Below are 13,059 nucleotides of genomic sequence, written 5' to 3'. Positions count from 1 at the left end.
GATAAATAAATAAAATCTTAAAAAAATATATAGTCACTGAAAAAAATAGATCAGGTAAAGCAATAGGCTAGACACAGTTCAAGGGACAATCAGTGTGTTGACTAATAAATTTCCCTAAGCATAATGATGAGGGATAAACAAATGGGAAATACATTTTAAAAGTCAACAAATAGGGAGTATAGATTGAGTAGCTCCAAGATATAGCTAAAATTTTTCAGAAGGAATGAATGGATAGAATGAAGTAGAAGCAATATTTGAAACACAATAGAATATTACTCAGCCTTAAAAAGGAAGGAAATTCTGACTTATGCTACTGCATGGATGAACCTTGAGAATAGTATGCTAAGTGAATTAAACCAGTCTCAAAAGACAAATACTATATGAATGTATTTACATGAAGTATTTACAGTAGTAAAAACTATAGAGAGAGAAAATAAAATGGTGTTTGCCAGGGACTGGGGGGAAATGAGAAATGGGGAGTTATTTTTTCATGGATATAGGATTTTGGTTTAATAAGATGAAAAGAGTTCTTGAGATGGATAATGGTTATGGTAACACAACATCATGAAGTGTATCTAATACCACTGACTGCACACTTTAAGAATGGTTAAAATGGTAAATTTCATGTTATGTTTATTTCACCACAATAAAGAACAGGGAGGGGTGGATATTAGATCTAAATGTGAAACATAAGACTATAAAATCCATGATATTAACAATAATGAGTCATAAGGCTGAGAGAATCTTTTCTAAGCTTTGAGCAATAAATTATTTTTTATCATTTCATAATTTAAAAAAGACTAATCATTTGATAGATTCTATAGCAAAATATACTACAAAATTATTGATATATGAAGAGTTTATCAAATATATGCAGCCAAGATGAACACAGTAAAAAAAAAAAAAGTTGATGGGGTTCAGGATATGCTATCCCAAAATAAGTCACCTTGGCATATTACATTTGTGCTTAAGAAATACTTCTCTGGAAAGCTGTTCCACCATAAAAGTATTACCCTGTTATGATTTTTAAGAATTTGAAACTCTTAAGGAACAGTTTACTTTAAAATTGTTTTCTCAGAGGAGATAAATATTTTTTTAAATAATTTTGAGAATTCATTAGGAAAGGTCACTTCCAGGGGAAGAACATTTATGACCAATTTCCTTTAATTGCCCCCATAGTTTTTCTGAATATCCCTACTTACTTATAAGGGCCTCTGGCTGGCTTAGTGGGTGGAGCAGGCAACTCTTGATCTCAGGGTTATGAGTTCAAGCCCCATGTTGGGTGTGAAGATTACTTAAAAATAAAATCTTTTTTTAAAAAACAGTACTTACTCATAAAATTAACAAGGAATTCCCAAAACCTATATAAAGAAAACTAAAAAAAAAAATTGTGAAGAATATAAGAGAAGAATTAATTAAGTGGAATCACAAACCCTGTTCTTGCATAACAGTACATACTCAACATTGTAAAATGTTGTCTTCCTAATTTAATCTGTAAATTTAATATAATCCCAACAACAACAAAAATGCAGTCTTTTTTTTTTGGAGGTAGATTATAAATTATATTTGGAGGAATAAATGAAGAAAATCATTCAGGAACACAATGGGGCAAAGAGGGCAATATGAGGGTATAGCCTTGCCAAATAGTAAAACTTACAGTCTCTATAATTAAAAGCATGTCAAATTGGCATAGAAAAAAAAAAAACAATGGAATTTAGAAAATTCAGAAATAGACTCAACATATCAGTATATGATAAAATAAAAGGGGAAAGATGGATTTCTTAATAAGTGGTATTAGGAAAGCTCAATTTCCATAAGGAAAACAAAATTGTTTCCATTTATCACAACAAGCATGTAAGTATATAAGAAAACATGGAAGTGTTTTACCTTCACCTGGAATTAGGAAAAACTTTCCAATTTCAACTCATAATCCAAAAGCTACATGATAGACAATAAATAATTTTGAATATGTTTTTAACTTACATGAAAAGAAACACCATAAACAAAATAAAAAGACTAATGTAAAACTGGAAATAATATTTTCAATATATACGATGAAAAAAGATTAACTCTCATATCTAAAGAGCTTCTAAATATTGAGGCAAAAACAAACATCTAGAAAAATGGGCAAAAGCTATATGAACAGAAAATTCACAGAAAAAGAAATGCAAATGGTCTTGGCCATATGAAAAGAATCTCAAATTTGTTCATATAGAAATTCAAATTATATTTTGACTTTTTATTATGGAAAATTTCAAACATACTAAGACAGAATTATATAGTGAACCCCATGTATCTATCACTCAGCTTCATAAATTATAGAAATATAGTGGTACATTCTGTAGTTAGCCTTCCAGATCAAACCACAACCCCAATTCCAGGGGACTGAAACAAACATTTCTCCAGCTGTTAGGAATGTTGATGATTGAAAACTGTGAGCTGAGTCCCTCTCCAGGACTTAAGGAAGCAGCTTAAGAAAGCAGCCGTGTTCAAATATTATGCCCCCTTCTCAGGGCAGCCTGCATCCAGTGGGGGTTAGTTAGAAGGTATAAAGGCCTGACCTTTGCTTCAGATCAGGACATCACTTATAGGTAAGCTCAGCTCTGGAGTTCCCTCTGGGATCTGCTGAGGACCCTTGTTCATATGCATGATAGTTTAACTTCTCCCTTTGCCCAACATGGCTTCCATCAAATCTGAGTCTGTTTCCTGGGGAACCAACCTGCAACAAATATGAATCAAAACACATTGAGAAGCCATTTCTCACCTATCAGATTGCCAAAAATCCAAAAATTTGACAGCATACTCTGTTGGCAAGGCTGTAGGGGAAATGCATTTCTTATATGTCACTAGAGAGGAAGGAAAATGACACAATTCATCTGCAGAAGAATTGACAGTATTTAGGAAAATTCCACATACATTGACCATTTGATACAGAAACTACTAGTCCCAGCAAACTATCCCAAAGATGAACTGGCAAAAATATGGCATGATAGATGCACAAGGATATTTTTTGTAACACTGTTTGTAATTGCAAAAGTCTGTAAAGAACCCAAGTATCCATCAATACAAGACCTTTTGAATAATGTATGGTACATTCACATAAAAAAATATTCAGCAATGGGGCGCCTGGGTGGCTCAGTCGTTAAGCGTCTGCCTTCGGCTCAGGTCATGATCCCAGGGTCCTGGGATCGAGCCCCGCATCGGGCTCCCTGCAGGAAGCCTGCTTCTCCCTCTCCCACTCCCCCTGCTTGTGTTCCCTCTCTCGCTGTGTCTCTCTCTGTCAAATAAATAAATAAAATCTTAAAAAAAAAAAAAATATTCAGCAGCTAACAATGGGCTGGAGAAGAGCACTACATATTTAAATGGAGTAATCTCAAAGGCATACTGTTAAATTTAAAAAGTGCCAAACAATATGTAAAATATGTCACCTTTATCTAAGAAAGGGGAAATACCGAGGTGCCTGGCTGGCTCAGTTGGTAGAGCATGCAACTCTTGATCTTGGGGTTGTGAGCTCAAGCCCCAGGTTGGGTGTAGAGATTACTTAAAAATAAAATCTTAAAAAAGGGGAGGAATATAAATGTATGTATGTTTTTGTTTGTATTAAAACGTTGCTGAAAGAAATTAAAGAAGGCCCAAATAAGGTGGAAAGATATACTATATTTATGGTTCAGGAAGACACAATATGGTAAAATATAATTTTTCTCCAAATTGATCTACAAATTCAACACAATGCCAAATGAAACCAAATGAAGACTTTTCTGTGGAATGTCACAAGCTGATTCGAAAATTTATATGAAGGGGCACCTGGGTGGCTCAGTTGGTTAAGTGTCTGCCTTCCTCTCAGGTCATGATCCCAGGGTCCTGGGATCGAGCTCCACATTGGGGTCCTTACTCAGCCGGGAGTCTGCTTCTCCCTCTCCCCCTCCCCCTGCTTGTGCTCTCTCTCTCTCTCTGTCAAATAAATAAATAAAATAAGATAAAATCTTAAAAAAAAAAAAAAGAAAATTTATATGGAAATGAAAAGGGCCTAGAGTTGCCAAAACAACTTTGAAAAATAACAAATTTGGAAGACTAACGCTACCTGTGTTCAAGGCTTTATTGTAAAGCTACAGTAATCGAGACAGTGGTCCTGGCTGGAAAATCAACAAATAGATCAATGAAAAAAATTGAAAGTACAGAAGTACACACACATACATAAGGGCAACTGATTTGTGGCACAGACTCAAACACAATTTAGTGAAGAATGACAATCTTTCCAACAAACTGTGCTGGAACAATTGCATATTCACATGAAAAAAATAACCTCAATTCATAATATACACCACACACAAATGTTAAATCATTAACCAACATGTAAAACCTAAAAATATAAACTTCTAGAAGAAAACATCAGAGAAACCCTTGCAGCTTTGGGTTAGAAAAAGATTTCTTAGATACAATACCAAAAACATGGCCCATAAGAAACAAATTAATAAATTGGACTTGATCAAAATTCAAACTTATCACTTTGAAAGACACTCTTAAACGGAGGAAAAGATCAGCTACAGATTGGGGAAAATATATTTGCAAATCACATATCTGATAAAGGAGTTGCTTTCAGAATATATAAAGAATTTTCCAACCTCAATAATACAAAAACAACCCAATTTTTCAAAAGACAATGGTTTGAACAGACCTTTAACCAAAGAAGATACATATTATTTACAGATGACATGACTGTCTACGTAGAAAATAAAAAAGAGTTGAAAAAAAAAAACCTCCTGGAACTAATAAAATCATAGGAAAGGTACAGGATACAAGGTTGATATACAGATATCAATTGCTTTTCTATATATCAGCTATGAACAAGTGGAATTTGAAATTTAAAAAGCAATACCATTTACATTAGCATCCCCCAAAATGAAATACTTAGGTATAAACCTAAGAAAATATGTATAAGATCTATATGAGGAAATCTACAAAACTCTGATGAAAGAATTCAAAGAAAAACTAAATAAATGGAGAGATAATCCATGTTTATGGATAGGAAGACCCAATATTGTCAAGATGTCAGTTCCTTCTAACTAGGTCTATATATTCAATGCAATATTAATCAGAATTCCAGCCAGTTATTTTTGTGGTATTGACAAACTATTTCTAATATTTATATGCAAAGGCAAAAGGCCGAGAATTGCCAACACAATATTGAAGGAAAATTACTAAGTTGGAGGACTTGTGTTACCTGAGTTTCAGACTTATTATGAAGCTACTGTAACAAGATAATGTGGTATTGGCAAAAGATTAGACAAATAGATCAATGGAACAGAATAGAGAGCCCGGAAATAGACCCACATAAATAGAGTCCACTGATATTTGACAAAGGAACAAAGACAATACAATGGAGCAAAGGTAGCCTTTTCAACCAATGGTGCTGGAACAACTGGACATCCACATGCAAAGAAATTAATCTAGACACAGATCTTACATCTTTTGCCAAAATTAACTCAAAATGGATCACAGACCTAAAGGTAAAATGCAAAATTTTAAAACTTCTAGAAGATAGCATAAGAGAAAACCTAGGTGACCTTTGGTATAGCAATGACTTTTTAAATTATAATAGTTGACACACAATGTTATATTAGTTTCAGGTGTATAACACAGTGATTTAACAAGTCTGTATGTTATGCTCTGCTCACCACAAGTATAGCTACCATCTGTGACCATATAATGCTATTACAATGCCATTGACTATATTCCCTATGCTGCACATTTTATCACCATGACCTATTCATTAGATACAACACCAAGGCATGATCCATGAAAAAAAATAATTGGGTAGCTGGACATCATTTAAATGAAAAACTTCTACTCTGTGAAAGACAATGCCAAGAGAATAAGGAGACAAGCCATAGACTGGGAGAAAATATTTGCAAAAGACACATCTAATAATAAATGGTCGATCCAATATATACAAAGAACACTTAAAACTCAACACTAAGAAAACTGACAAGCTAATTTAAAAATGGACCAAATAGGGGCGCCTGGGTGGCTCAGTCGTTGGGCGCCTGCCTTCAGCTCAGGTCATGATCCCAGCGTCCTGGGATCGAGCCCCGCATCGGGCTCCCTGCTCAGCGGGAAGCCTGCTTCTCCTTCTCCCACTCCCCCTGCTTGTGTTCTCTCTTGCGCTGTGTCTCTCTCTGTCAAATAAATAAATAAAATCTTTAAAAATAAAAATAAAAATGGACCAAAGATTTTAAGAGATGCCTTGCCAAAAAGATTTGCAGATGGCAAATAAACATATGAAAAGATTCTCCATGTCACATGTTATCAGGTAAATGCAAATTAAGACAACAATGGGATATCACTACACACCTAGTAGTATGGCCAAAATCTGGAACACTGACAATACTGAATGCTGGTGAGGATGTGGAGCAACAGGAATGATCTGCACTGCTGGTGGGAATGCAAAATGCTACAGCCACTTTGGAAGACCGTCTTCTGGTTTCTTACAAAGCTAAACTTACTCTTACCATACAGTCCAGCAATTACACTCACTAGTATTTATCCAAAGGAGCTGAAAACATGTCTACACGAAAACCTGCACATGGATGTTTATAGCAGCTTTATTCATAATTACCAAAATTTGGGAGCAGCCAGATGTCCTTCGGTAGGTGAATGGATAAATAAACTGTGATACATCCAGATAATAGAATATTATTCAGGGCTAAAAAGAAGTAAACGATCAAGCCATGAAAAAACATGGAGGAAACATATGCATATTACTAACTGAAAGAAGCCAATCTGAAAAGGCTACATACTGCATGATTCCAACTATATGGCATTCTGGAAAAGACAAAACAATGAAGACAGTAAAAAAGATCAGTGGTTTTCAGGGCTTACAGGGGGAGAGATAAATAGGCTAAGCATAGAGGATTTTTAGGCCAGTGAAAATACACTGTACAATACCAAATGAAGTATACATGTCATTTATATTTGTCCAAACCTACAGAATGTACAACGCCCAGAATGAACCCTAATATTAACTACGGACTTTGAGTGATAAGGGATGTGTCAATGTAAGTTCATCAATTATAACAAACGTACCACTCTGGTGAGGGATGTTGATAGTGAAGGAGTCTATGCACGCATAAGGGCAGGAGGTATATATGAGAAATCTCTGTGCCTTCCCCTTAATTTTGCTGTGAATCTAAAACTGCCCTTAAAAAATAAAGTTTTTTAAAAGAAGACATACAGATAACACATAGGCATTAGTATAATGCAAATTAAAACTGCAGTGGGATATACCCCAGACACCTATTAGGGTAAAACTAATCATACCAAGTTTTGACAAAGCTGTGGAACACTTGGAAGTCTCATGCACCCATGGTGGGGATGTAAAATGGTACAACTATTATGGAAGAAAATTTGATAGTTTCTCAAGGTAAATGTATGCCTCCCATATGATTCCACTCCAAGAGAAATGAAAGCATATGTCCATACAAAGTCTTGTACCCAAATTCTATTTTTTTAAGTTTTATTTATTTAAGTAGTCTCTACACCCAACATGGCGCTCGAACTCATGACCCTGAGATTGAGACTTGCATGCTCTTCCAATTGAGCCTCCTTGTACCTAATGTGGTATTGGCAAAAGATTACACAAATAGTGCCTCCTTGTACCTAAAATCTTATAGCAGCTTTATTTGTAATAGCAAAAGCCTGAAAACAACCCCAAAGTGCATCACCATGTGGGTGGATAAAGAAATTATGGTATAGGGATGCCTGGGTGGCTCAGTCGGTTAAGTGTCTGCCTTCAGCTCAGGTCATGATCCCGGAGTTCTGGGGTCAAGCCCCACACTGGGCTCCCTGTTCAGTGGGGAACCTGCTTCTCCCTCTGCCTGCTTCTCCCCATGCTTGTGCACTCTCTCTTTCTCTCTGACAAATAAATAAAATCTTCAAAAAAAAAAGAAATTATGGTATAATCATACAGTGGAATGAAACCTGACAATAAAAATAATGAACTATTTATACATGCCATGACAGTAATGAGTTTCAAAATAATTATGCTGTGTGAAAGTCTGACAGAAAATAGTACATTCTGTATGATTCCATTTATATAAAATTCCAGAAAATTAAAACCAAGATAAAAAACAGATCAGTAATTGCCTGGCATATGGAGGAGGGGGGTGGAATAAGGAAAATTTGGGGGTGATGGATATGTTCACCATTTTGATTGGGGTGGCGATTTCACTGGTATTTGCATATGTCAAAATATATCAAATTGTACACTTTAATTGTGTGTAGTTTATTGTATGTCAATTATACTTAATAAAATATTTACAAAACAAAGAAAAAAACAGGTAAACAGCATATCATATGAACATCACTCTGATAGACACATCTTTAGGCACAATAAAGGTAATACTATGAGTGGGAGTTAACCAACTTAGTATTTCATTAAAAATATTTCATGTGTCATAGCTAGATGGAAGTTAATTATTCTACTACTCTTCATTAAGGAGAAAGGGTAAAAGGTACTAGGAAACGTGGAAAGTATGACAAATCGCCTTCTGATTAAAATGGTCCAGTCCCAGATCCCTCACTTAGTCACTGCATTATAAAAATTAATCATTCTCAACTCATCCCTCCCTACCCCCACTTTTTAAGATAACCTGATAACACTATGGCATGTGTTCTTTCAGGACATTACCCATGTGAATACAAAGTACATCTGGGTATCCATTCATACTGATCTATGGCTATACTAAATACATAAGATTACACAAGAGAACAACAACAACAACAAAAAGACCCTGCCCATATAGACCTTTCATTCTGGTGAACAAGACAGAGGAATGAAACAAATGACTGTCCTGTTGTGTATTTTTGGGTTTAGATGGAGTGGTCAGGAAAGTTTTCTCTGATAAGGTAATATTTTAGCAGAGACCAAAACAAAGTGAGGGAGTGAGTCATGTGGATATTTCAGACAGAGGAGACCAGAAGTACAAAAGCCCCGAGGTGGGAGCATGCTTGGTTTATTTGGGTAACCATCAAGAGGCCAGTGTGCTTGGATCAGAGTGAATAAAGGAAAATGTTAGAAGAAAAATTTGGAGAAGTAGTCATTGTTAAGATCATGTGGGGACTTGAATCTGAAGGCTTTGAACATGGAAATGACAAGAACTGTTTTTTGGGGTTTTTTTAAAGATGATCTGGTTTCTGTGTTAAATAAAATATAAGGGGGCAAAGGTAGAAGCAGGGATACCAGTTAGGGGTTATAATAGTCCAATAATGGTGGTAAAATATGGATTCAGGACATATTTTAAAAGGTGATTCCGACAGGATTTCTCAACAGATTAAATATCAAGTGTAAAGAGAGAGAAGAATGGAGAATAACTCCAAGTTTGATGAGTTGACTGAAGAGTGGTGCATTTTACTGAGATGAGGAACACTAAGGGGAAGCAGGTTGGAGGTGAGGGAATCAAGCACTTGATTTGAACGTTTTTTTATATACTTATGGTTACAACCACATACACACAGATTCATATAGATGCAAATACACATATATTGATACACAAACACATATATACAAAATTTTAAAAACAGATTTCTGCTCTTGCTTTTGTTCTTCACAAAATTTTAGAGAGCTTTTCACATCAGTACATATAAATAAATCCCATTCTTTTTAATGTCCTCATGGTATTCCAGGGTATGAATAAGCCATAATTTATTTAAGCATTTCCCAATTGATAAATAGGCTATATACTAAATTTTTCTAAAATTATTCTTCAATATACATACTTCTGCATTTATCCTAACTTTTGTGGGCATTTCTGCATGACTTCTACAACTATTGAGTCAGGATTTTCATTATTATTAACAATTACCCTGAAAGAAAGAATTTTTTATTGTCTTTCTAGCATCATCCAGGAGACAAGCTGACTATATCACTTATAGTCCAACCAGCAAAAGAAACCTACTGTGGATCTTTCCAAAGGAGAGAATCTAACCCTGGTATTTGTTAGAAGATGGACATGCTGAGAACCCAAATAGGGAAAGGTGAGGCAACTCAGAGAGTAGAAATGACAGGAAGCCATGCTTATGCTTACCCTTATGGAGGAGTGACAAAAAATAGGAGCTATTATCAGAGCCCAGAAGCTGGGGTCATCCTGTTGCACCTGGAACTGAGACTGGAGCTGGGACCATAGAGGAGTATTGAAGCCAGGCAGGAGAATCAGCCATTGTTAGAGATGCTAGAGGAAGTAGAGAGAAGAGGGAAAATACCTTGTTGTCTTCTTGCCTCCGCACACCCTCCTCACATCTGCCCAACCTCCTAAGAAAGGAAGGTGCAAAGATACCCAGGAAAGGCTGTTTTGTTACAGAATAGAGCAAGGAAATGGATTCCAGGGCAGATAGATTATTGATCAGTGCACAGACCAAGACAAATACTCCAATTAATAGATAGTTGTATCCCCATATGGGAAGTGGAGAAGTCATCAAAATTTTCCATGACTTGGTTAGTTCTCAGTTCACGTTTACGGATCGGTATTTTACTTTTTGATTTGATTTCTGGGATTCTCGATACCAGGAAGACAGTGTCCTAGGGAGCAATCCTAGATATTCCAGCATTGGCAAGATATTCCAGCTCTTGACAATTGTGTATTAATAAATTACCAATAGAATATTTAATGTGAAAATAAAAACTGAGGAAAGAAGAGAGAGGAAAAGAAAAGATAGCAGCATAATGTGTCAGCGAATTTATTTACTTGGCTAGAGACTGTGAGGAATTACACTGGTGCTCCAATTACTATAATTCCAAATAAAAACTCACATCACTTCCCAAAAAGAAATGATTGTGACTGACTTGGGGATGAAGTTCCCTGAGGCCTTTGGTTTAGATGGGCTTGCTTATATGTTTGTGCTTGCCAAACACATCTTATTTTGTCTGGAGAATAATTTGGAGAGAGCTCATCAGTGTTTATCATCTGGCATTAAGTTGGTTAGAAACTTGCCTGAACAGTATTTTATTTTCTTGGCTCTATGCTATAACATCCTGCTCACCGCATAAGACAATTTTTTCCCATAGCCTTATCCACTCTTGTTGAATGACAGAAAAAGTGTTTTTCTCCATAACACTGGTCAAAATTCAGGATTTGAATTCCATGTGTCTTTGTGATGTTAGTGGGAAGACTGAGTTATTTCTTTGTTATGTGGACAGATACCCCCCGAAGTAAGCACTGATGGAGGTTCAGTTTATAGATGTTGAGTGCATTACCCAGTTTCATCATTTATCTAAGAAACTTTATGTCAATATAGGCGAACTGCATGCTTCAACAGATCTCTCCTGGCCATTTCGGTATCAACAAGAAGAAACAGATGAAATGCTCCAGAGCCATGAATCTCAAATGCCTGTTGACAAACCTGTGCTGGATCAATGATCTCATAATCACCAGGGAAATTTGTGTAAGTAAGGAAGGGAGGAAAGAAAGAAAGAAAGAAAGAAAGAAAGCAAGCAAGCAAGCAAGCAAGCAAGCAAGCAAGCTGGATTTCTGGGCCCCACCCAAATCACTCAGCCCATGAGATAATCATTTACTGTGGCTGTGTGGGGTCCAGGGATTTATGATTCAAAAAAACTCTCCTCGTGTTCCTGACTTGGGAAATAATGGTCCGGAGTATCTCATACAGTCTATAAAGGTACTGAGAATGTGCTGGTTTAGTTCCAAGATGTTATCAGTGTCAAAAGAAAGGCATATTTGCACATATGCAGAAAATTTCTTACCACCACATTAAAATTGTCACAACGAAGAGGAGCTTAAGCAGACATGATAACTAAATGTAATGTGGTATTTGGGGCACCTGGGTGGCTCAGTCAGCTAAGTGTCCAACTCTTGATTTCAGCGCAGGTCATGATCTCAGGGTTGTGAGATGGAGCCCCGCGTTGAGCCCCATGTCGGGCTCCGCATTCAGTGCAGACTCTGCTTGAGATTCTCCTTCTCTCTCTGCCCCTCCCCCTGCTCACGTTATCTCTCTCTAAAATAAATAAATAAAATCTTTAAAGATAAATAAATAAATGTAATGTGGTATTCTAGACGGGATCCTGGAACAGAAAAAAGATTATTAGGTAAAAACTAAGGAAATCTGAATAAAGTATGGATTTTAATAATGACATGTCAATATTGATTCATTAATAATAACAAAGGCACCATCCTGATAGGAGATGTTAATAATAGGGGAAACTGGGTGTGGGTATGTGGGAACACTGTTCCATCCTCTATTCACAATTTTTCTGTAAATCTGTAATTGTTGTAAAATAAAAAGCTCATTTTAAAAATACATCTGGGGCACCTGGGTGGCTCAGTCGTTAAGCGTCTGCCTTTGGCTCAGGTCATGATCCCAGGGTCCTGGGATCGAGCCCCGTGTCCAGCTCTCTGCTCAGCGGGAAGCCTGCTTCTCCCTCTCCCACTCCCCCTGCTTGTGTTCCCTCTCTCCCTTTCTCTCTCTCTGTCAAATAAATAAATAAATAAAATCTTTTTAAAAAAACCATCTGTATGTATCATGATGTACAGATTACAAAGTATCTAAATCTACATTATCCATTTTAAATTCAAAAGAACTTATATATGGGACTGTTAGTATTCCCATTTCACAAATGAGAATACTAAGAATTAGAGAAATTAAAAGATCTGGCTGATAGCATAGCTTGTAAATGCTAGAGTAGAGACTCTTGTCTACCAGGATTTCTCAAACTCCCATCCAGTTTCCCCTACAATTAACATCTTAAGTCAGTACGGTATATTTGTTACAACTAATGAATCAATACTGACACATCGTTATTAACTCAAGTCCACACTTTATTCACATTTTTCTTAGTTTTTATCTAATGTCCTTTTTTTCCAGGATCCCATCTAGAATGTCACATTACATTTAGTTATCATGTCTGTTATGGGCTGAATTGTGTCCCTCCAAAATTCTTATGTGGAAGCCCTGATCCCCTGTTCCTCTGAATGTGACCCATATTTGAAAATAGGGCCTTTAAAGAGGTGATTAAGTTAAAATGAGGCCATTAGGGTGGCCCCTAATCCAATC

The sequence above is a fragment of the Neomonachus schauinslandi genome, chromosome X (genome assembly GCF_002201575.2).
Source record: "Neomonachus schauinslandi chromosome X, ASM220157v2, whole genome shotgun sequence".
Classification (NCBI taxonomy): domain Eukaryota; kingdom Metazoa; phylum Chordata; class Mammalia; order Carnivora; family Phocidae; genus Neomonachus; species Neomonachus schauinslandi.
Note: the sequence above shows the minus strand (reverse complement) of the source record.